The sequence below is a fragment of the Pogona vitticeps genome, chromosome 2, assembly GCF_051106095.1.
Source record: "Pogona vitticeps strain Pit_001003342236 chromosome 2, PviZW2.1, whole genome shotgun sequence".
Classification (NCBI taxonomy): Eukaryota; Metazoa; Chordata; class Lepidosauria; order Squamata; family Agamidae; genus Pogona; species Pogona vitticeps.
The window spans coordinates 124858256-124882861 of record NC_135784.1 but is presented as its reverse complement, the minus strand read 5'-3'; the positions used below and the strand labels follow the sequence as shown (position 1 = coordinate 124882861).

General features: G+C 40.7%; 1 protein-coding gene across 4 annotated transcripts in view; it reads left to right on the top strand.

Annotated features, from left to right (window-relative positions):
* The first annotated feature begins 1393 nt into the window (after positions 1-1393).
* BRD4 (bromodomain containing 4) overlaps positions 1394-24606 on the top strand; it is a 125572-nt gene continuing 102359 nt past the window's right edge. For 2 of the 4 annotated variants that reach the window (XM_020796303.3, XM_072990363.2), the window contains exon 1: positions 1394-1588. The gene's annotated coding sequence lies outside the window, so the exon portion shown is untranslated. The other 2 variants (XM_072990364.2, XM_078385891.1) reach the window with 2 other exon arrangements.

Sequence of the window (24606 nt, the reverse complement as noted above, 5' to 3'; positions counted from 1 at the left end):
AGAATGCAGAAGCAACTAACTGGTGTAAGTTTTGGCTACTTTTGCATTAAACATGGCTACTGTAGTTATTTGGAAAGAGATGCTAAAACCTCCCTTTATGTAGGGCAGTGGTTCTTAACGTGGGCGATAATGCCCCCCAGGGGGCGATTTCATTTTTCAGGGGGGCAGTAGAACGAAAAGGGGCAGTGTGGGGGCGCTGGAGCAGAAGGGGGCGGTAGGGGGGCGTTGGAGCAAGCTAAACCTGTGAAGATGGCTGCAGCCTTTTTACAGTGTGCATGAATATATATTTTCCTCCAATCTTAATTTAGTTTCAGAGTTTTTGTCTTGAAATTTTTAGTTCCTGCATTGCGGTTTGTTTTTATGCCCTTTTTATATTTCTTTTTGCGTCTTAAAATTCGCTTGCAACTAAATAATTAAATGTTACTTTTTGGGAGTATTTCATTTTCTTGGAATTGAATTTTGTTTTCAGCGGTCATTGGATTTAAGTGTCTTAAATAAATAAATAAATAAATAAATAAATACATACATACATAAGATATCATCACCGTGGGGAGGGGGGCGATGATAACTTCTTCAATGGCTCAAGGGGGCGTTTCTTTCAAAAAGGTTAAGAACCACTTATGTAGGGCACAAATTGTAGGCCATCATATTTCCCACCCATAGTTACTGGTGCTTTTAATTAAGTTAGGCCTTGGAGGTATCATTGTAGCTTCTTGCTCTTACTGCTAAATGGCCACAAAATCACCACAAAAGTTGCTGGTTCCGCTCGGCCGGCGAACTACGGCCCTCCCGGCCGCCGCTTCTTCCTCCCCGGAGCTCCAAAGGCCTTGCCTGGGCGGGGAAGGCGAGAGCACCGGTTACCCACGGCAGAGAGAGGCCTTCTTTCCTTCGGGCCTGAAAGCGGTTGGCGCAGCAGGTGCCGCGAAACACCCGCCCAGCCCTCAGTCGACGGGCTGACGAGAGGAGCAGCCACACGTTCGGAGACTCGGCCGCGTCCTTCCTTCCCACGCAGGCGGGTAGCGGCCAGTTCGGGTCTGGGGAGACAATACACTTTGACCAGCGAAGGGAGGTAGACCTCGCCTGGGGAGCCAGCTCGGCCGAGGGAGGTGAAGTTATACCTCAGCCGCGTTGAGGAAAAACTTTCGCCCGCAGCGCCTCTCGGAGGGACCAATCAGTTGCGCCGGGCACCACTCGACCCCCCCCGCAACGATTCTGCGCCTGCGCCCACCCTGAGTATTGCGTTCCAGTACGCCCTTTCTTCGAGGGCATTGAAAGAATTACCTTCTCGCTTCCCGTCCAAGGGCTTTCCACCCAAAGGGGCGTGGCTCTGAGGGAACGGAACCTTGCGTTCACCCTGAGGGGCGTGGCTTGTTGCGCGGTGACGCGAGGCGTTGCGCGATGAGGTCAGTGTAGCGCCGCCGTTGCTGGTCCCGCTGCCCGTCGCTCTGTCTGCCCTGATCGGCTCGCTGTAGCCTTCGACCCTCCCTGAGGAGTGCGACGCGTCTCCTTCGCCCAGGGCTTTGTAAGATTACTCTTGGTGGGAGGCCGGTGGCAACGCGGCCTGTTCTGGCCCTTCGTTAGGCGTCAGGTAAGAGCTGGGCCGGGCCGGGCGCAGCTGCGGGGGTTGGTATTCTCCTTGATCAGTTGCGTTCTCTTGCCGGCGTAACCCGCATTGCGTAATGTGACCGTTGCGTCGGGCGGAATACGTACTTTGCGCAGAGGCCTATTGCGCAAAGGTCTTAGGTGAACCTTTTCAATCCACCTTGCCTGCTGACGGAAATTTCTGTAGTGACCCGTGCTGGTGAAGGGAGCATCTTTCTCCTTCTCTGTTGGCGCACATTTCGCAGTTGTCGGTTAACTTCTGCGCCGGGTTGTTGCGTAGGATAGGACTTTATTTTGCACGGTTACGCGAATTGCGCTGGTGGAGTAGTAGAAGGCTTAGAGTGGCTACGACGTTTGCGTAAGAGCGCCTTCGCTTTTTTTTTCCCCTGGAGGGTTCGTGATTGTCGGGAGCATGCCTGTGCTCTCCGTGCGCACCGGGATGACCCCGTGGCTCTGTGCCTTCCTCCTGCGTGCGGACTGCTGCCTGGCGGGGGTGGTTGCGTCTCTGTGGTTTCAGATAGCGGAGAGCTTCTGCGTAACGGCGTCCGGGCCCGGTGCGCGGGTGGCGCAGTGAGCGAGCCTGGGCGGGGCGGGGGCTGAGGGTACTTCCTGCCGCCGCCATTTTGTCATCGAGCAGGAGGGGGAAGCAGTGGCTGTGGCGGCCGCGGCTCCGCGACGGAGGGCGGCCGGGCACCCCCCTGCTTTGAGAGTGGGGTTGATGGGCTCGCTGGCTGCTTCCTCCCTCCCTCGAAGGAGCGCGCATGAGGGGCTCCTCCTCTTCGCGCCGCGCCTCGGCCTGCCTGCCAACCAAAGGTGGCGGCTCCTCTAGGCCTGACCCGGCCGCTGGTCCTGCCCTAGCGCCTCCCCCGTCTTGTATCTGAGGACCAGGTGCCGACCGTGCCTGGGCTCCCAGGGACTCCCCGCAAGTGGAGGCCTTGCTGCCGCCCGGCTTCTTGGCTCGAACGGGTACATGTTGGGGCTTCCGGCATTTCTCTTATTTTGTAAAGCCTGGTAAGAAGGGCCGAAGGATGCGCGGCAAAAAGGCGGTCCCGGACGTCCCGCCTAGCGAGGCCGCAGTTGGTAACTGCGTTTGAAAAAACAACAGGGCAGTGGATCTTTTGCTTGCGGCCAGCTTCGGCCCTTTGCCAGGAGTTGTCGCCTCAAGTGTCCATTTTAAAGTCCAAGTCACTTGTAGTGTGTCTTCCTTAAAGCCTGTTTTATTCCTCCTAGGATTTCCCTGACACATAACCGTTCTCTCTGCCTATCTTTTACCCCTGCAGTCATAAAAACCACTTAGCAGTGCTCAAGCAGTTCCATATAGTTCGGGGGAGCTAAATGAAAGCATGGGGTTTTAAAGCTTAATTCGTCTTTAGGAGTTGTAGTAAGAGCATAGGATCTAAATTGGAAGCACATCGCTTTTCCTAATTAAAGGGCAGCATTATAAGAGATTTATAATCTTGCCGCGAGTGTGATTTCTTACTTGCTAGAACAGTTACTGAATTTGTCAGATTGTACTGTCGTATTTAGTTAGGATAGAAGGTCCGTTTCTGACAGAGGAATAAGTGGAAGCTAAATAGATAATAAAACGGCATGATAAATGTATTTTCTAATGTGCATAGCGGTAACAGTTTGTTATGACAAAAGTAGATATCAAATGCGGTAGGGTTTTTATGGAGTATTGTGCTGTTGCACTTTAGATAGTTAATATTTTTCCTGAGTGTTGTTATCATTATGTATTGTTGGCATAAATGTTATAGGCTACTTAGAAAAGTATATCATCTTGGAAGTGATATGAGTAGTTAGTGCCAAATTAATTAGACCTAAAAATCCTGTGTGATATATTACAGTGGTGCCTCGCTTAACAGGCGCCCCGTTTAACGAGGAAATCACATACCAACGAACTTTTTGCGATCGCATTGCGATGTTTTAAATGGGGAAAAATCACTTTGCAATGATCGGTACCCTGTTTCACTTACCGATTATCGCAAAGTGATGATTTTTCCCCCAGCTGATCGGTGGTTCCAAAACGGCCGCCAGGTAAAAAAATGGCCACCCACTGTGTTTAGGGACGGATTCCTCGCTTACCGGGCAGCGAAAATGGCCACCGTATGGAGGATCTTCGCTTAAAGGTCAGTTTTAAGCTCATAGGAACGCATTGAAGGGGTTTCAATGCATTCCTATGGGCTTTTTAAAATCGCATAGCGACGAAATCGCTTTGCAGCGATTTTTGCTGCACCGATTAACGTCGCTATGCGAGGCACCACTGTAATTTAAAAGTTAAATCAGACCACATATGCAGTGCAACTTATGTGACTAAATTTCAGTGCTTATAGTAATCGCCTCACACCAAATTAATCTGCAGTTTACTGCTCTCTTCCTGTCCTGAGTTACCTATCTTACATGATGATCCTTGACTTCTTTCTTTCTCTTGGTTTTTAATAAAGGGTTTTGTTTTGAAGAAGCATTTGCTGCTGCTTTAGGAAGGCTGGAACAAGAGAAGAGCAGCTGGTGTCATAACACTTAATGTGTGATGTTATCAGCTGCCATGGTTCTAGCTTTGAAAGAGGTTGGGTTCTGATGTACTTTAAAAACAGCTATCCCTGTAATGGAACTACTTAGATTCCGTGTAATGCTTCCTATTTTCCTCTCTTCCATTACAGAAGTTATAGCAGCAGGAGGGATGTGTGAGTATTGATAGGACAGTTGAAGCAATTCATTATTGTAATACTGGTAGCAGGTCACTTAATGAGTTGCTGAAAGAGAAGCTGTTAACCCCAGATTATGTAATATGGATATAGCAGGAAAGAGCCTACTCCTGTGACACATTTCAGTCTGGTATGTGGTCCTTAGACTGATCATCATTGTTTGTGATAGTGACACATTTAAAATAGTTATGTAGACTTTTTAGAACATATGAATAATCATGATGAACATGTAGGGATCACAGTAGAGATGCTCTTAAGAGTTGGAATTTGTCTTGTATGTTGAATTTTCCATTTTCATAGTGGTGTTGCCCACAAGATGGCTACTTCATCTCAGAAGATGGAAATACATTTTTAGGGGTCTACAGATACCAGAATTTCCCAGCCAGCCTAGCTAGTGCCCAGGTTAATTGGGGAATTATGGTGTTGTAGTTGGAGAAATTTCTCCAAACTCTGTTTTCTCTGTAGGACTTGAGCCAATCAAAGATAGAACACATTGTAATAATTGTGCTCCTTGAACAGCCTTTTCTTACAAAAGAATATGTAAGGGGATATGTTATGTATATTTCACTTTGTGTACTTATTTACATTTTACTGCATATATTGTATTTTTCAGGTACATATAAAACAGTGCATTTGTTACATTCATAATATGACAGTATATTTAGCTGTGTTGTGCTTTCATGGAGGAAACAACATTGAACTTACCATACTTCTAAACTCCTGTATTACTTCCACCACAGTTCAGTCATTGGAATGTTAATTATTTAGCACTGATTTCTTGCATATTTATTGAGATTCTGGTTATGTTAGCTTAGCGCTGGGAATGATAGTGATACAGATCAAGTTATTGTAGTTTCCAATTAGGGTGGATTAAAATTGCTGATTTAAAAAAAAAATCTCAAATATCGGATTTATTTATTTATATCAAATTTATTTTTATGAAATGCTTTTGGAGGAAAGTTCTTATCTAAAGATAGTTTTCTATTTAAGATACATTATATTTCAAAGGTTATTCAGCATGAAATAGAACTTAGTTATATTCATGCAATATTTATATTTTTGGCAAACAAATTCAGTTAATTCAAGTTATCCAAGCTGAGATAACATGTACTTTAATATATGCTATAAAATGAACAAAGTTCAGAAAAAGACCTTAATCCCATTGTTCTGCAAATCTATGTACAAAAATGAACACATTTATTTCAAGCAAATACAAAAATATGTATGATATATGTTATTATTTTAGTTAAAAACAATTTAAGTAGCTCTCCAAATATGGGTAATTCACCCATTAAACTAAAATCTGTTTTATATAGCTGTTTTACTGATCTGACAGGTTATTATTCTACATATGAAATCTTCATCTAGTTGCAAATATTAAAGATTATAACTAGCAGCAAGACTGAGTCTTTATATTTAAAAATCAAATCTTGACTGGCTAGTAATTTAAATCTTTATTTAAATCAAATCCACCCTGTATCCAGTACACAAGGGGTGGTAAAGTAGGATCTGATGGTTGTTGTGGGTTTTTCGGGCTCTTTGGCCATGTTCTGAAGGTTGTTCTTCCTAATGTTTTGCCAGTCTCTGTGGCCGACATCTTCAGAGGACAGCACTCTGCACTCTCTGAAGCATAGAGTGCTGTCCTCTGAAGATGCCGGCCACAGAGACTGGTGAAAGGTTAGGAAGAACAACCTTCAGAACATGGCCAAAGAGCCCGAAAAACCCACAACAACCATTAGATCCCGGCCGTGAAAGCCTTCGCGAATAGAAAGCAGGATCTGTTAGATGAACTTGGTAGTTGACAGGGTAGATAAAAACCAGTAATTTTTTAAAAATCAAGTTTATTTTAATCACAGATTAAATAAAAATGGATGGTTTTCTTTAAATCATCCCCACAAAATTCAGTTTTAAAAAAATTGATTTAAAAATCAAATCCACCCTAGTAGTTGAGCATAATATTGGTAAGTTACAGAGGTCAGATGTAGAAAAATTTGGTTAAAATACACCTGTTATCATGTTGATGACTTAATACTGCAATTTATATTTAGTATGGAGTTGTCAAGCAGTAGCACTTAGCGCTTTGTGTATAGCTTTCTTATAATAGGCTCCTTAGGAGACGATAATTACTATTGATATTCCTTCTGCTGTAGAGGCACATTCAACTTAGTCTTTGAGTCTTCAAAACAATAAATCATCTGTAGTGCTTTTTCAGTAGAAAATAAGGTTATAAAGTCTACCTGCATCATTGGAGCCTTCAGATGGAACAAATTTGAGAACTTGGTGTTGATTTTACTGTACAGTACTCCAGTTTTTTCAGTTTTGTAAACATATAATTTTCAATCACCTGAGGTTTTTTTTTAATACTTTTTAAAAAGAGGAAGAATATAAAGACCCGTAACTGGAACAGGCAACATTTTTAGCCCTGGGAGATTCTGTGCGGTTCTTGATAGTGGGTCAGAAGCCAGGCATGTGCTTTCATATAGTGCTTCCCTCCACTTAACCCTTGCATTTGGAAAGCAGAAGGTGCTGTGAAGCAGGGTGAAGCCTAGCGTGGTTGCAAAGACCAGATAGGCAGGATATAAATAGAATAAATAAATAAATAAACAGGGTGTTAAAGTTCACTCACCCCACCCCAAGTCTGAATCTACATTGTTTACTTTTGTGTGTGAGCAGCGCAGAAACAGTAAGCTTGGCTGCATCATGATGATGGAGTGGGAGCAAGGGAAAAGTCCTTTCCCCAGTCCTAGCATATCTTGTTTCTGCCACTGCTAATGATATCAGAACAGATACCTTTTCTCATCATCCAGCTGAAAGCTGATCAGCTGGTCTGTGAGGCAAGTGAAGCAGGATCCCCTGGGGTACAGGCAACAATATGAAGTATGGCCTTGGGCTGTCCATCTGTCTCCTGGAGGACAGTGCTATTTTGATATGTCATTTTTTTCTTTTTGACCCCATCCCAACAATTGTGTATTTCATATTTTTTTATATTGAGATAAAATAAGCAAGGTGTTTGGGCTTTTCCCATACCTGTTTTATGAGCAAACCAGTTAGTTTTCACCACATGTGAGCTTGAAATTTTGCAACACCAGGTATTTCCACTTCTGTTCATCTATGTTTTATCTGTCTATTCTTTTTTCAAGGTGCACTCACTTCTCTTATTCATTTTAGGATGAAGAAAAAGATAGGTATGACAACATGAAGAGCTTTAAATTCTGTGAACCTGAAAATGATTGGTTTTTTTATTTTTGTTGACCTCCAACATACAGGCAGTGGGAGCTGCAGTTTACCTTTTCATTGAGATGTTTGTGATCTTGCATGACTTTGTGGCTCAAGTGAATAGATTATGTATGGGAACAATTTCATTTATTAATTTAGTCAGTTTTTATATTCTTTGCACTGTCTTCATACATCAGGTCTGTTGCTGGTACATAGTCAGAAAAATTGCTTCATTTTTTAATATAAATGTAGTTTTTCAAGTTTACAGCTTGCTAATGAGGTCTGTGTCTGCAAGTTATTCAATTCTTGTTATCACTTTTAACACAAATGTCTTCTGAGGTAGAATAAAAAATTGTAACCTTCTTAGAGAACACCGCAAAGTATTCTCATGTTGTTGCAGTCTGACAGTGGCATGAAACAGCAATTGTATTTGATCCTGTGGGGCAAGTTAGTTTTTTTTAATTGGACTTAACGTTATTATACCTACCAGTCAAATGTTTTTCAGTGGTCTTTTATACTGGTCGGGCTTAGCATGGGGGTGGACCTGTTTTTATGCAATTTAATTTACTAAGATTTAGGATGAGAGTGATTTATTTGTAGTTTTCTCTCTAAAAACTCCTCTGTATCACTGTCTCAGAGTGGATTCCCATAGGGACCTCTGCACGTAGCCTGTAAAGACAGAGTATCACACATGACTCAACTTCCACTGAAGCATATACGTCTGTTAGTTACTGTATAAAGTGCAGCTGTTTAGCCCACAAATCACCCTATTGTCTGTTAATATGTACCTTATCAGTACAAGAAGATAACTGATCAGTTTGACACCAAAACAGTTCATATTTCTGTTTGCTTAATCTGTATTTAGTCTACAGGAATTGCTTATTTTAGGCCTCAATTTGGAAAGCCTTCCTGTGGATTCAGAAGAACACTACTTAAAACAGTATAATTATTTTAGAATGTATTTGTTTTCAAGAGAATACTTTAGGTTTTGGCCATATATGGCTGGATTAATTAGGTTTGTTGAGATTATTTCAAAACAAAATTTAAAATTGCACTTTGCCCATTGTAGTCTCATAAATCATTGGCTGAAATCCTGTTCCTTAGTGAAGTAAGTTACACTAGAGTAGGCCCATTGAATCAGTGGGCATTTGTTGAATCAACCCCTTTGTTGATTCAAATAGGCCTACTCTAGTTCTTGCTTCCTATACTAAAACAAGTTGCAGCTAGAGTAGACTAATTTAAAATCAACAGGATTTATAGAGGCGTTGATTCACCAAAACCCTACTGATCCAGAGGGTTTACTCTAGAATTTACTTTGCTAAGCAACAGGATTTGATCCATTAGTTATATATGTGTTATGTGCTATCACATTAAATCAGATTTATGGCAACCCTAATAATGTTTTTAATGTATGTAAGATATTTAAATTGTGGTTTTACCATTACCACTCCCCATAAGGTTTCCACGGCTAAATAAGTAGTTAAACATTGTTTTTTAAGCCCTCTTTCCACTACAACAGACTTGCTATCATGATAAATACTTAATTTAGAAAAAGCAAATGCTGAAGCACAAGCCATAATATGGAATATATGTAACTACAGATTGGCTTAGATGAAGTAGAACATTTTCCAGAGTGAGTCGGTGGGTATATATGATTTAAAATTTGTTCAGTTTATTACATTTATATGCCACGGAGTTGGTAAATTCTGCCAGGGCAGCTTACAACAACAAAAAAAAGCATTCGGCAAAATAATAAGTCAGTGGCAAAGTTGATCTTGATACAAAACTAACATATTTTAAAACCAGTAATAGAATTGACTGGAGAAGCTGCAGACAAAAGATTAAATGCCTGCTGAACAGGTTAGATTTGATTTAAGTCATGATTTAAACTACAATTTACATTTTTTTTAAATTGGATTTTTGACAATAAAAAAATCTTTTTAAAAAATTCCAGTTCTAATTTCAATCAATTAGATTTTTTAAAAATCATTGATTTTAATCTACCCTGCTGCTGAAAGTGTGGCTTCCAGATGGCTTGTTAATGTGGGTAAATGAGGATACTGTACAGATCTGGACATAGGTCAGTAACATAAAGATGATGTACCTTCAGGTAGACTTGTAAGATTATCAGGGCTAGGAAGTGACTAGTAACCAGTACAGCCAGTGCAGCAGTGGAGTGCTGTGTTTAAAATAGCCAAACCAGTTTGCAGCCCAGTGCTTTGTTTTGTGCTGAGTGTTATGGTTCATCTTCAGAAGTAGCCTGAGGTATAACACACTGCAGGAACCTGGAGAGGAGATTACCAATTATTGTTTGATAACTGAAGCTCAAATGTCTGTTGAGGTTGGGTGATTGGTGATGTGTCAGCTAAAGGTAATACAAGGCTTTACAAGCCCCTGAGGTCATTTGGCCTCAGATGATAATGCTGGATCCATTGGTATCAACAGATTAGAGACCTGTTCCTTCCAAAGAGTACATCTTCATTGAGAGCTGTGTACACCTCATTTAATTTGTCAGAGAAACTAGCTGCTAACAAAATCATCGTCTTGACTGGTTTGAGTTTCATTTTTTGCCTCTTCATTTCATTACACAGTTCTGACACTGGATCAGAATAGTTATTGCTACACCTGCAATCGTTCAAAAGGAGGAATAAAGGTAACTGGGCATCATGCTGATATTTCAACCCTGTCGATATATTCTCCCAGTGATTTCACTGCATATTAAAAGAAAAAAGAACAAGACAGCAAGCGTTGTGGGAGACCAAAGCAGGTCTCCATTGGGCAGAACATTGTCCTTTAGTGCCACTTTATGAATTTAGTCTTCCAAATAAACTCATATCCTCAATAAAATAATGCTTCCAATTTGTAATTCAAACAGCCCCCTTCAGCAAGATAACATTAGTGTGGTATTGAAAACCCCTGAGAAGACCAGGAAAATCAGCAAGAAAGCATTCTCTCTTTCTCCTGGCAAAGGTCATTTTACAGCGCAGCCAAGGTAGTCTCCATTCCACATTTAAATTGCTTCACAAGGGACTATTTGTGTTGGATAAAAATAAAGGTTGGGTGAACCTCTGGTTGTTGTAGGTTTTTGGGCTGTTTGGCTGTGTTCTGGAGATTTTTCTTTCTAACGTTTTGCTAGTCTCTGTGGCCAGCATCATCCGAGGACCTCTTTTGACATCAATGACATTGAAAGCTTGCTGCACTGACTCACTCAGAGGTTTGGAATCTGGCCTGAAAAGTTAAAATTTACAATTAAAATGCTGCAGATTAAAAAGATCTAGTTCCATCCTCCATTTCTCCAGCCTTGTTTTTAAGCTAGGATCCCTCCTTGATTAAGTCATAAATGAATGAATTATCCTCCTGCATGACTGGCTTGTTTTCCATTGTTGCTACACCTTTTGATCTTGTCTTCACAAACAGGGAAGATATTTTGCCATACTGTCTTCTGGCAGAGATTTGGCATACCCAAACTCTAGTCTTAAGGTGAGGAATATTTTATTAGGACTGAATAAAGGTAGCAAGGGTAGTAAATCAGTAGATTTGACCCATCGAATCAATGTAGATCTGGTTAGTCAACTCCATTGGTTCAGATGGGCCTACTCTGACTTAAGTTAGCATAGTAAGTCTCAGTTAGAGTAGACTTACAACAATGGAACTTATAAGCAGTTGACTCACTAAATCCTCATTTTAGTTCAGCGAGCCTACTGTACTGTGTTAAGAAACAAGATTTTGGTGTTGTAGCATCTGTAAAGGTGCCAGTGTAAGTGTTCTTTGGTGTCTGACTAATGATGTAGTCCAGTGGTCCCCAACCTTTTTGGGACTGCGGACTGGCTGAGTCTCTGAGGAAGATGGGGCACTCTCTCATGCCCGTATGAAGCGGTGGGGGTGCACGCGCGTGCCCACTGGCATGAGCGCTTTCCCACCCCTTTGTGCATATGCAAGAGTGCCTGTGTGCCAGCCCACCCCTTTGTGCAGGCGCATGCATGAAGACATGGGGGAGTGCTCACACTGGTGCGTGCGTGCGTGCTCCAAGCAGCTGTGAGGAGGGGAGTGCGAGGGGGCAGGAGGTCTGTCTCCACGGCCTGGTCCGGCTCAGGCCGTGGACTGGTACCAGGCCGCGGACCGGTGGTTGACGGCCTCTGATGTACAGTAGTTCATTCTCCATCTCCTGATATTAGCTATTTGAAGAATGCTATCCGTTTTTAGAAGTTGAAGACGCAAAACCCCTATGCAGATGTTCGCTTATCGCTGCAAACCTAAACTGTGTGAATAATTCTGATGCATTGCTAGAAGATGCTCTTGTTGTGGAAGCAGAATGCAGGGTATGTGTTGAGCAGTGATTCCCAACATTTTTCAAGTCACAACCCCCTTTTATAATCACCAAGTAATATGCAGTCATATTTGCATAAAAAGGCATACTTCATGGGATAAACACATTAAAAACACATGGTTAGGAATATAATTCTTAATATTTAACGTGGTGGTTGTACTTGCATCTGGGCAATCAGCTACAAAATTCACGGCTGAGTTTAAAGCCACCCTCATATCTAGGCTGCTCCTGCCACTGACCCCACTACTACCACTTCAAAACCAGGGAGGGAACAAGCCAGGGAAGATAAAAGGTAGGGAGAAGACAAGGTGAAGGACATCAAAGATTGGCTCGGGGTGTGTGGAAGGGCATTGTTGTACCCAGGGAGCTGGCAAAACTTTCACATAGGAAATATCCCCCTTAAAAAACAGCAGAAGAGGCAGGTTGGTTTTTGTGTGTGCGTGGCCCTCCTGGGGGTTTGTGTTGTGTCAATTTTTTTTCTTTTTTTCCTTTTATTCCCTTTTAGGCTGTCCAATCCCTTTCTTGCTGAAGTGGCAGCAATTTTATATCTTTCCACTGGCATTTTTTTCTTTCCCTTTCACCTTCTCTTTTCTTCTTTCTTGCTTGCTTTAAAAAAATAGTCCCAGTCATCCCTTCTCAGAAAGCAGAGCCTTCCCCCCCCCCCCCCGAAAAGAGCCTGTTTCTCATACATACACATACAAACTGATTTTAATATCTTGCTCCAAAAGGTCAAGGAATAAATTGTTTAACAAGGGCAACAACACATAGAAGGCAACCTGTGATTACCCCAGAAGACACTTAGCAACCCCCTTGGGATCTCGACCCCCAGGTTGGGAAACAAATCTATAGCTCGTTGAAGAACACATTATGTTTAATATACAGTACTTGACAAGGGACTGAAGCATGTGTGGCCAGTCCCTTACATCTCTTTGCATGCTGGTTGCTTGGCTCACTTCATGCCAAAGTCTGAGGAAAGTTTGTAAGTGCATTTAGCTAAATCTTTCTGCAGTCAGGAAATCTGCTTTAACATGCTTGTCAGGTTTTGTAAGCCTCTTCAGCTAAATGCTCACGTGTCCTGATAGCACTAAATGCAAAAAGGTGCATAGAAGACCTGGATACGCAGTGATGTCAGGGTGTATCTTATATTTGTGCCTTCCCTTGCAGTACATTGTAACCTTTGCACAAACAGGAAAATGCTAGCATAGGCATGAAATTCTGATAAATTTAAATCAGACTGGCTATAAATAAATGGTTAAAGTCAGGGTGGATAATAATCAATGCTTTTTTCAAAAAAAAACAACAACCCAGATTTAAATCACAATCTAAATTAAAAACAATTTTGTGTTTAAATTGTCAGATTTTGAGTTTTTTAAAATTTAAACCATGATTTTATCAAATCCACACTGATTGAAATAAATAAAATGAATTTTTAAAATCTGTTTTAGATTAAATTTAAATAAAAATATTTTAAAGGGGTTTTTTACTTGAAAACTCCTATGTGATATTTTTAATTAAATATTTCATTAGGGACAGAGGAGAGGTTCTAAATTTTATCTCTATTATAAAACAGTTTGCTCAGATAATCTTTTTGAAAAAGGTCTGTAAATGGCTCCAGTGGTTCTTGGATTGGGAATAAGTTGCATACGATTCTGTATACAGTGGGCTCTCGATTTACGAACTTAATCCGTTCTGGAAGGACGTTTGTACGTCGAAAAGTTCGTAAGTCGAAGTACCATTTCCCATTGAAATGCATGGGAACGGAATTAATCCGTTCCAGCATTTCAAAAAAATACCAAAATAAAAATAAACAGAGCAAGTGCCATGCTGGGACTGAAAAAAAACCCACAGAAACATACCCCCCTAGTCCAAACCCACCCTCCAAAACCCACCCAGAACAAGTTTTTTTAAAAAGGACTTACCAGTCTGAAGCCTGCCAGTGTTCCCCTGCCTCCATGTGGCTGGGGGCGAGCGGCCAAGCACTCGGCCAGCTCTAGCCTCCCGGCGAAGCCAAAAAGGCAGGGAGAAAGGGCGGAAAGTTCGAATTTCCTGCCCTTTCTCCCTGCCTTTGGAGCTTTCAAAGGGCTTCCTCAGATGTCCGGAGAAAGCCCTTTGAAACCTCTGAAGGAGGCACCAATCGCGGCGGCAGGGACCCCCAGGGAGGTCTCCCATGGTGGCATACATCAGAGGAAGCCCTTTGAAAGCTCCAAAGGCAGGGAGGAAGGGCAGGAAATTTGAACTTCCCGCCCTTTCTCCCTGCCTTTTTGGTTCGTAACTCGATCTGCGTTCGCAAGTAGGGTCTGCTACTTGCGATGAGATCGGGTTCATAACCCGAAACGTTCGCAACTAGGGCCGTTGGTAAGTCGAGGGCCCACTGCACATCTTGATCTATCATCCAGATAAATCTTCATGTTTTTCTCAGTTTAGAGCAGTGGTTTCCAGTCTTTTTCAAGTTGCAGTCCCCTTTTATAATAGCCAGGTAACCTGTACTCTCCGCCATGTTTGCATTAAAAAGCCATCGTCATCATTCCTCGACATGGAAGCTCCGTCATTGATGCTGCTTGTTGCTCTCTCAATTCTCCTGCTGCAACCACTATAAAACTGGGGAGGGAACAGGTTGGGGGAGGTTAAAGGTAGAAAGAAGAGAAAGCAAAGGAGTAAAAAGATCAGCCAAGAGGGGTGGAAGGACTTTGTGGAACAGGGGGGCAAAACCTTCATGCAGAGAGGATTCCCCTCAGAAACCAGCTCAAAATTTTCCTTGCAGCTGCTGCTGAAGAGGCAGGCTGTTTGTTCTTGTGTTCCCCTCCTGGAGGTTTGTTGGGGGCTTCTTTTTCTTTTTCCTGCCCTTATGTTCTCCCGAAGTGATGCATCATTCAATGCAGAATTATTCCAGTGACATTTCTTTCTTTCTTTTTTAATAGTTGTGATCATCCCTTCTCGGAAAGTAGAGGCCTGTTTCTTGACAAAAGGTCCTGTTTCTCATATGTACACATACACAGTGATTTTAATATCCCACTCCAAAAGGTCAAGGAAGAAATCATTTAACAAGGGTTACAGCATGTAGAAGGCAACTCACAACCCCCAGAAAACACTTTGTGACCCCCCCCCCCAGGTTGGACAACACTGGTCTAGAAAGTACCATCAAAACATTTTGCTGTTCTCAAATTTAGTTTGTATTTTCAGAGATAAAATACGTGCTAACAGTCAGGATGGATAACAATCATTAATTTTTTAAAAAATCAAATTGAATTAAATAATGATTTCAAACAATTTGGTTGGAAACAAATCCACTCCGATAACAGCAGTTTCGATCTCTCCAACTTTCCAGTTCCCATTGAAGATATTCTTGTTTTTTTCCCCTCACAAGATACGATGTTGAGAATGCTGTATTTTTCCGTCTATAGGATGCTACATTTTCCTAAAATCATTACCCTAAAAATTGAGGGGCATCTTTTACCAATAACAAATGTGAGCAGGCTGGCAAAGAAAAGATGGTGACTTATCCTTTCCAGGCTCATCACTTTTTCTGCAGCCCACTGGAGTATTTGCATGGTGTTTTATACCTGTGAAGGGCCCTTTTAAGAGTTATAAAACAAGCAAGTGGGCCAGTAACATTTAGGGGCTTAATGATAAAGTTAACTAAAACAAAACCCTGATGTGTGTACATTGTTTCTTCTAGCCAAAATTAAAAGGAAAAACAAAACCGCCTAGAGTGGTCCTATTTGATTCAGATAGGCGGGATATAAATTAATTAAATAAATAAATAAAACAAAATAAAACCCTCTGACGCTGTATCTGTGTGAGTTCTTTGTAATGATGAAACACAGTAGTTTACAGGATATTTGCAAGTTTTACCAGCAGCTTCCAGGGGGCTGTGTGCTGGATCCAGAGTTGTTTTACACAAGCATAAAGGGAGTTCTCCTTGCACAAAGTAGTGTTGCTGAATTCTGCTGGTTTTGCTCTCTTGCTGCCCTGTTTCCCCCAAAATAAGACCTGACCTGAAAATAAGCCCTAGTAGGATTTTTCAGGCTGCACGTAATATAAGCCCTACCCCCAAAATAAGTCCCTGTTAAGTGAAACCCCACCCTCCACTATTGTGCAGCAACCAGAAGAACATGACATGACTGTGAAATAAAACATCCCCTGAAAATAAGCCCTAGTGCAGTGATGGCAGACATTTTTGAGCCTGAGTGCCTAAACTGCAACATAATGCCAACTTATTTACTTTAAAGTGCCAACACTGAAATTAAACTTGAATACTAAGGTTTTAGCTTAGAAAAAACAACTGCCCCTGCACTGCAAGGGTTAAATGCTCCCCCTGTGGTGGAGAAATACTTACTAGTCCTCCAATCCCCTGTTGGACTAGACCAGTAGTGGCCGCCATTGGACCCCCTTCGCTGGACCATTGCACCAGCAGAAGGGAGTGCTGAAATCTGGGATTGGAGGACAGAGAAGTATTTCTTGATGTCGACTTTTAGTTCGCGTGCTCACAGAGAGGACTCTGTGTGCCAGCTGTGCACACGTGCCATAGGTTAGCCATCCATGCCGTAGTGTGTTTTTAGAGCAAAAATTAATATAAGACCGTGTCTTATTTTTGGGGAAACACGGTGCATTCCTCCATGCTCCATCACACATTGTTCCAAGCAGTCCTTTGACAGCAGCTGTGTATGTGCGTGTGTGTGTGTATCAGAAGCTATTGCTAGGAAAGTCCTATTATGCAAACAGAATTCTGTTTCTTCTGTTTCTCAATTGGCCTCTAACATGGTTAAGCATATTTAACAGTCCTTATAATTACAAGTTGAACATCTATAGATCAACAACTTTTTCACATTATTTGTATTGATTGATCTTCTATTTTGAGAAATCTGAAAGAGGAGATCAAGCTTTATAAAAAGATCATGAACAATGGAATGAGTTAGGCTAAGAATAATACAATTGATCATGTTATCTTTAATAATCCTGAGATAGAAGAAATACAGATCCTTTTTACAACTTGCCACTTTACTGCTATCTATTTATTTGCAAAAGATGTTATTCTAGGCTGTTTTTCTTTTACACTTCTGTATTGAATTGCATGGGTCTGAGCAGCACAATTTTGGCTATACACTATTTTTTTCAATAAATACTGAGTATGTGCTGTGCCCCTTGCCACTCAGAACCCCATGAGTTCAACATTGAAGTGATCTACATTCCCCCAAAGACAGCATCTCTAAGTCAGCTTGTAGATTGTAGGGTCATAAGGACCTTTAAGGCTCATTACAAAAAGTTTTGTATGGAAAGAATTGTCAAAGCTGCGGAAGAGAACCCCAACGGAGAGAACTGTTCAGTATTTGTGTGTATGTGAATCAGCTGTTTATGCTTTGTAGTTAAGTTTTTGGGTGCATAAAAGTTAGACATGAATTTTGAAACATACAAGGCTCTGGCACCCCTAACCCTAGCACTGTTAAAGGAGGAAGTGTATAGATACCCTGGGAATTATTTGGATCCCGAAATAAAGAAGCCACTTTCCCAGTGAAGCCTTATTTTTTGTGAGTGGCAGCATACATTTCTGACATCACTCTTATTTGGAAAACCATAGAAAACTATGTGGTCTGTATCCTCTTATTTTCATAGGTACTTAGCATGACTATTTGTAACTATATCTGCAGTTATTTTACATTTGTACTATGAAAAATAACGTCAGCTGTCTGAATTAAATAGTTTATTAAGAAACATTGTATAGTACATAACATTGTTTCTTTTGATGTCTGGTTACTCTTTATAATTAGGTAAAATGATTTGGCAGAGTAATTGATTCAGCACCACTGGTCTGTTCTGATTTACTGATGATCTAAGAAACGTGAATCTGTTAGTGAGCTGGAGTATAGGTGGTAGGAAAATGAAATTGTCAGGCCATGCAGTAGTGCCTATATGTAGACCAGTGGGATGGTAGTCATGGTGGATGACATGTGCTGGAGTTCCTTTGTGAAGATATTCTATAAAGTGAATTGGCTAATGCCATGTAAGCTTGCCAATCTACAGAGAAGATTTCACACAGTGCTTGCTATCATGATAGCAAGATTTTTCATTGATAAAATTGCTCAGATTAAGTCTGATTTGGATACTGTAGTTAAGACAGGAAGCCAAGTCAGGTGTGTAACAACTTGTCCCTTGGTTGCAGACTTATTATTTGCAAACTTGTGGCTGGGCTTTTCAGAGTTACAAATCTGGTCATGTATAGTACTATATCCACCTTACCTTGTAAAAGCCAGTCATAAGTCAGTTATTTGGGATCATTGGTGCCCCACTGGGAAGAAGTTTCCAAAGAAGTAGTTGTATTAGTCTGTCTTAGCATCTTTGGAAAAATAAGGAAAGGGAGAGAGCAAAAGGTAAAATATTGTGGCACTTTAAACAGTAACAGGTTTTGTGGATCTAAATCTTTTTCAGACACAGAGAGTGCAAATACATGTGCCTTATATTATAATAGACAAAGTGACAGTAGTTGACACAGAGGTGGAACTATCAAGTTGTTAATTAGCAGATCTTATACAGGATGGTAAACTGTATGCCAGGTAGATTTGATTTTCCCAAGAATGCTAAGAGTTGTTTGTGACACATAATGGATCAAGATATTCCAAAGGCGACTACTATTTGATACCTATAATGTATTGCAGAATTCTGATTGTCTATATACGTAGCCTTGATATCTATTGAGGTTCTTACAGATGTAACTTGTTTATGTAGCCAATTTCTCTTTGGCAAGTTTGTTCCATGGTAGCTGCAAGGAATTAGGAGTCTACTCTGTTTCCCTGAAATAAACCCTAACCTGAAAATAAACCCTAATGAATTTTTGGACCAAAAATTAATATATGACCCTGTCTTATTTTTGGGAAAACAGGGTAGTTGCTTTTTTGAGAGGCACTTTGTGCAAAGACTACAAGGCCTTAATTCCTTGCAGCTTCTGTTGAGCTAACTCCGCCCATCCATTTCCTTTGTTATCTCTTCAAGACAAAAATGGTTACCAGAGTCTTAATTCACCACCTGTAAGAACTTGAAAATACATGTGAGGATTTGATTTCTCTGTTAAAGCCCCCAGAATTCTGATGGGGGAAAATTCCTGGTGAATTCTGGGGGCTGAAGTCAGAAAAATAAGTCCCATGCCTATTTTGACCGCTGCTTCTGAACAAATTTAATTATATTGGAGAGCTTGTCTATAGACAGCCCAGTGTGTTCTGAGTGGAAGTAGGAGACATGTAAGTGAATGTAATAGTTGATGCGTTTCTAATATAACATAATGCCAATATGTCTCTTTCATGGTGTTCAGAAATGGGTAAAGTTGGTTGTTATCTTGCCTCATGGAAAATGATCAGACCACCAAAAATACTTTGACAGAGATGGTTCTATTATTGTTTCTAATTTTCTTGAGTGGGGATGGGCTGGGACAATAACAGAACAACTTTAGTTGCTTTGATTGCCAAAGGTACAAAGAAGGATTGGTTTTGATTCACGTCTTAATGTTTATAAATTGTGTATGTTAATAAGGATTTGTTACAGATTGAAAATAACATGTGGGAAGACACTTACACACAATCAGACAGAATCAGTATTCTTCCAAAAAATTTCAGGTGTGTAGAATGCAAGGAGTGAACATAACCATTTCTTCATATAGAGGTTTCTGTTCCACTGTGAAAACAATTAAAATCAATGAGATACATTTATACCATTAAAATCATTTAAATGTCCAGGTAGAAACAGTGCAGCAGAGCAGGTTAAACAGCACATCTTATTAAAAATGATTTTATTTATTTATTTATTTATTTATTTATTTATTCATTCATTCATTCATTCATTTATTTATTTATTTATTTATTTATTTATTTATTTATTTATTTATTTATTTATTTATTTATTTATTTATTTATTTATTTATTTATTTATTTATTTATTTATTTATTTATTTATTGCATTTATATGCCGCCCATTTAAACATAGTCTACTCTGGGCGGCTCACAATTTAGAAGATAAAAACAATTTAAAATATACAGTTTTACATTAAATAAAAAGTTGGTTTTTAAATTTTAATCATCAGAAATGATTTTTTAAAATTTAAGTTGTGAATTAATTCAATTAGATTCAAATCAAATCTACCCTGATTTACCACCTTTTGAGTATATCCTGACAGGATGATTGGAACTGCTGTAATATAGTGCTGCCAGTAACTAACCTAGCCATGAAGTCACACAGGACATCATGGACAATGCGGTCCAGAAATCCTCTGTTTATCCAGTTCCCTGTGCAGGTCATCTGCCATGGTCATAAAAGTAATTTCAGTCCCATGTTCCAATCAAAAGCCCACTTGAAATGGTTCTAGATCTATGGTTCCCAACCTTGGATCCCCGAATGTTCTTGGACTAAAACTCCGAGAAGCCTTCACCACCAGCTGTGCTGACCATGATTTTTTGTAGTCGAGAACCACTGATCTAGATGATCAGTGTCATCTATGATGGCTTTCACTTTTTTTTACACATAAAATGTCTATGAGACATATCTCTTTTTTGGCTCAGCATTAATACTGTGTTTTAAGAGTTGGATTCAAAGGAACATGGAAGACCGGCCCCAGGGTTAGAAGAGCAATTCAGTAATTAAGCTTTCTGAGAACAATTAGATATGAAGGAGCAGAGCCTGTATGAGGATATATATTTGCACCAACTTCACAAATGGTTCAGATGGCAGTTTCTTACAGCAGTGGAGTAGGCGTCAAGGAAAAATTGAGTTAGAAAACTGTAACCCACAATTGAGATCTAATTTCACATTTTTATTTAATTGATTTGCTGTTGCTTAGCATAGCAAGTTGCACCTAGAGTAGAGCTATTGAATCAGTGGAACTTACAGATGAGTTGACACACCAGATGCCTGCTAATTCAGTGGACCTACTCTAGTTGCAACTCACTACACAAAGCAACAGGATTTCAGCCTGGAAAAATTCAGTGGCCTATATCCTGTTCCGTAGTGTAGTGAATCACACTAGAGTAGGACTCCTCTGTAAGTTCCATTGATTCAAATTCACCTACTCTATCTGCAACTTATTATATAGAAGTAAGTCATAGAGTAGACCCATTTGAATCAGGTGAACTTTTAGATATATTGATCAACTAAATCCCCATTGAGTCAGTGGGCATACTCTAGTTCAGTTGACTATTTATTTATTTATTTATTTATTTATTTATTTATTTATTTATTTATTTATTTATTTATTTATTTATTTATTTATTTATTTATTTATTGGATTTTTTACCCCACCATTCTGTAGACCATGTCTACTACTATGCTAAACAATTGGATTTTGGCCAGTGTGTGGTATTAAATGTTCTTCATCGTGGTCTTCTGTGAATGCACACAAAAGGGTTAACCCAGCGCCAGAGTTGGTCCCCTCGGAACATTCTCGGGCTTTAAGAGAAAAGTAACAAGTGTAAGGCTGCTTATACTGCGCATGCTCCGCCCACCCAAGCCTCAGTTCCATTTTTCCGCATAGCGATTGGGAACCTCTCGCTTCGAGCTCCGTTCTACTTTTCTTATTTACTGTATTTCTGGTGTTTTCGACTCTGACTGATATTTACACTGAGAGAACTATATCCTTTGACGTGGACTTGTTTTTAAGCACTTCACTATCATTTTATCCTCTCAAGAGTCTCCTCCAGCACCACAGTTCAAAAGCATCAGTTCTTCCGCAGTCAGCCTTCTTTATGGTTCAGATCTCACTTCCATACATCGCTGTTGGAAAAACCATAGCTTTGACTATGCAGACATTTGTCGACAAGATGATGTCTCTGCTTTTTAAGATGCTGTCTTGGTTTGTCATCTCTTTCCTCCCAAGAAGCAGGTGTCTTTTAATTTCGTGGCTGCTGTGCACAAGCTCAAAATACCATGTGCAGTGATCATGGACCCCAAGAAAGTAAAATCTGTCACTGCCTCCATATCTTCCTCTTCTATTTGCCAGGAGGTGATGGGACCAGTGGCCATGTTCTTAGTTTTTTTGATGTTGATCTTCAGACAATTTTGGCACTCTCCTCTTTACCCTCCTTAAGAGGTTCTTTAATGCCTCCTCACTTTCTGCCATCAAAGTGGTTTCATCTCCATATCTGAGGTTATTGATATTTCTTCCAGCTATCTTAATTCCAGTTTGGGATTCCTCCAGTCCAGCCTTTTGCATGATGTATTCTGCATATAAGTTAAATAAACAGGGAGACAATATACAGTGGTGCCTCGCATAGCGCTGATAATCGGTGCAGCAAAAATTGCTGCAAAGTGATTTCGTCGCTGTGCGATTTTAAAAAGCCCATAGGAATGCATTGAAGCCCTTCAATGTGTTCCTGTGGGCTTCAGACTCACCTTAAAGTGAAAATCCTCCATACAGCAGCCATTTTCGCTGCCCAGTAGGTGAGGAATCCATCCCAGAAAACAGCGGGCGGCCATTTTTTTACCCGGCAGCCATTTTGGAACCGCCAGTCAGCTGTTAAAAAATCATCGCTTTGTATATACACATACAACGAAATTCACAGACACCCAGAGACCAGACACATGCACACACATAAAATTCCCCAAACACTCCCCACCTACTAAAAGTCCCCCACTAAAAATACAAACATCTACACCGCAGGGCAAGTAACACAGTCCAACTAATTATTCACTGCTGGTGTTCTTTAAGCTCATTATTAATTGCAATTATAGCTCTGGGATAAAGACTATTGAGAAAACGTGTGGTCCGAGTCTTAATTGTTCTATATCTTCTGCCAGATGGTAACAGTTCAAAAAAGTTATAAGCAGGATGGGAAGAGTCTCTCAGGATGCTATGTGATTTCCTTAGACAGCGGGATGTGAAGATGTCATCCAGGGTTGGTAGCTGGAGCCCGATGATATTCTGGGCAATTTTAATGGTTCTCTGTAGAGCTTTTTTGTCCGCTACAGAGCTACTCCCAAACCATGCCAGAATGCCATAGGTTAGGACACTCTCAATGGTGCTACGATAGTATGACAGAAGTAAATGCTGAGATAAATTTAACTTGCCGAGCATTCTCAGGAAATACAGCCTCTTCTGTGCCTTCTTCATTAGCATGTTGGCATTTATAGTCCATGAGAGGTCCTCTGAGATGTAAGTACCCAGAAATTTAAAACTACCAACTCTCTCCACTTCCTCACCGTTTATGTACAGTGGTAAATGTACATTTCTCTTCCTCCTAAAATCAATTATGAGTTCTTTAGTTTTTTTGATGTTAAGTGTGAGATGATTTTCTTTACACCATAGTATCAATCTTTGTACTTCCTTTCTATAAGCAGACTCATTGTTCTTATTTATGAGTCCCACCACTGTCGTATCATCCACAAATTTAATAATTGCATTGGTGTTATATAGTGGGGTGCAATCATGTGTGTACAGGGAATGGAGGAAGGGACTTAGCACACAGCCCTGGGGAGCTCCTGTACTTAGTACCAGGGTAGAAGAATGGTGAGATCCCATCCTTACTGACTGTGGCCTATCTGTCAGAAAATCCTTTATCCACATGCAGATCTCCTGAGGTAATCCCAGGTTGATCATTTTAAAAAACAACCTATTTGGTAGAATTGTATTAAAAGCAGAGCTATAATCCACAAACAACAGCCTCGCATAAGTTCCCTGATGTTCTAAGTGGCTCAATACAGTATGGAGTACAATGGACACAGCATCATCAGTAGATCTATTTTTCCTGTATGCAAATTGCCATGGGTCCAAAGAAGGTGGAAGACTAGCCTTAATGTAATCCAGCACCAATCTCTCAAAACATTTCATAACAACAGATGTTAAAGCTACTGGTCTATAATCATTGAGAGATACCACAGCTGACTGCTTCGGGACTGGCACTATAATAGATGTCTTCAGGCAAGTGGGGACTGAACACTACAACAAGGATAGATTGAAAATATCCGTAAAAACTCCAGCTAATTCTGCAGCACAGCCCCTAATAACTTGTCCCATGATTCCATCTGGTCCAGCTGCCTTTCGAACGTTAATATTCTGGAAAGCGCGTCTCACATCTGAAATCTGCAGTACTAGTGGTTGTCTGTTGATGGTAGATTCTAGTGATGTATTATAGACAGTAGGTGCTGGAATAATGGTTGTTCCTGTTTCCACCTCAAAACGGCTGAAAAATTGATTTAACTACTCAGCCAAAAAATCACTGCGGCTACACTGTTTTTGTTACTCTGCCCCGTGATTTGTCGTAGGCCATGCCATACTCTACGAGTGTCAGAACTCTCAAGATGTTGCTCAGTTCTCTGGCTGTACATAGCTTTGGCATCCCTAATGCCCCTTTTCAGTTTAGCTCTGGCCTCTCTGTACTGTAGTTCATCACCAGAATGAAAAGCAGCATTTCTGGCTTTTAATAAAAGGCACACTTCTCTATTTAGCCAAGGCTTGTTATTAGAAAACACTCGTACTTGTCTGGTACACTATGCAATTTCGTCATTAAACAGGGCACCCGTTAAGCGAGGCACCACTGTACAGCCTTGTCGTACTCCTTTCCCAATTTTGAACCAATCAGTTGTTCCATGTCCAGTTCTAACTGTTGCTTCCTCTCCCATATATAGATTTATCAAGAGATAGATAAGGTGGTCAGGCACTCCCATTTCTTTAAGGACTTGCCATAGTTTGCTGTGGTCCACACAGTCAAAGGCTTCTGCATAGTCAATGAAGCAGAAGTAGATGTTTTTCTGGAACTCTCTGGCTTTCTCCATAATCCAGCATGT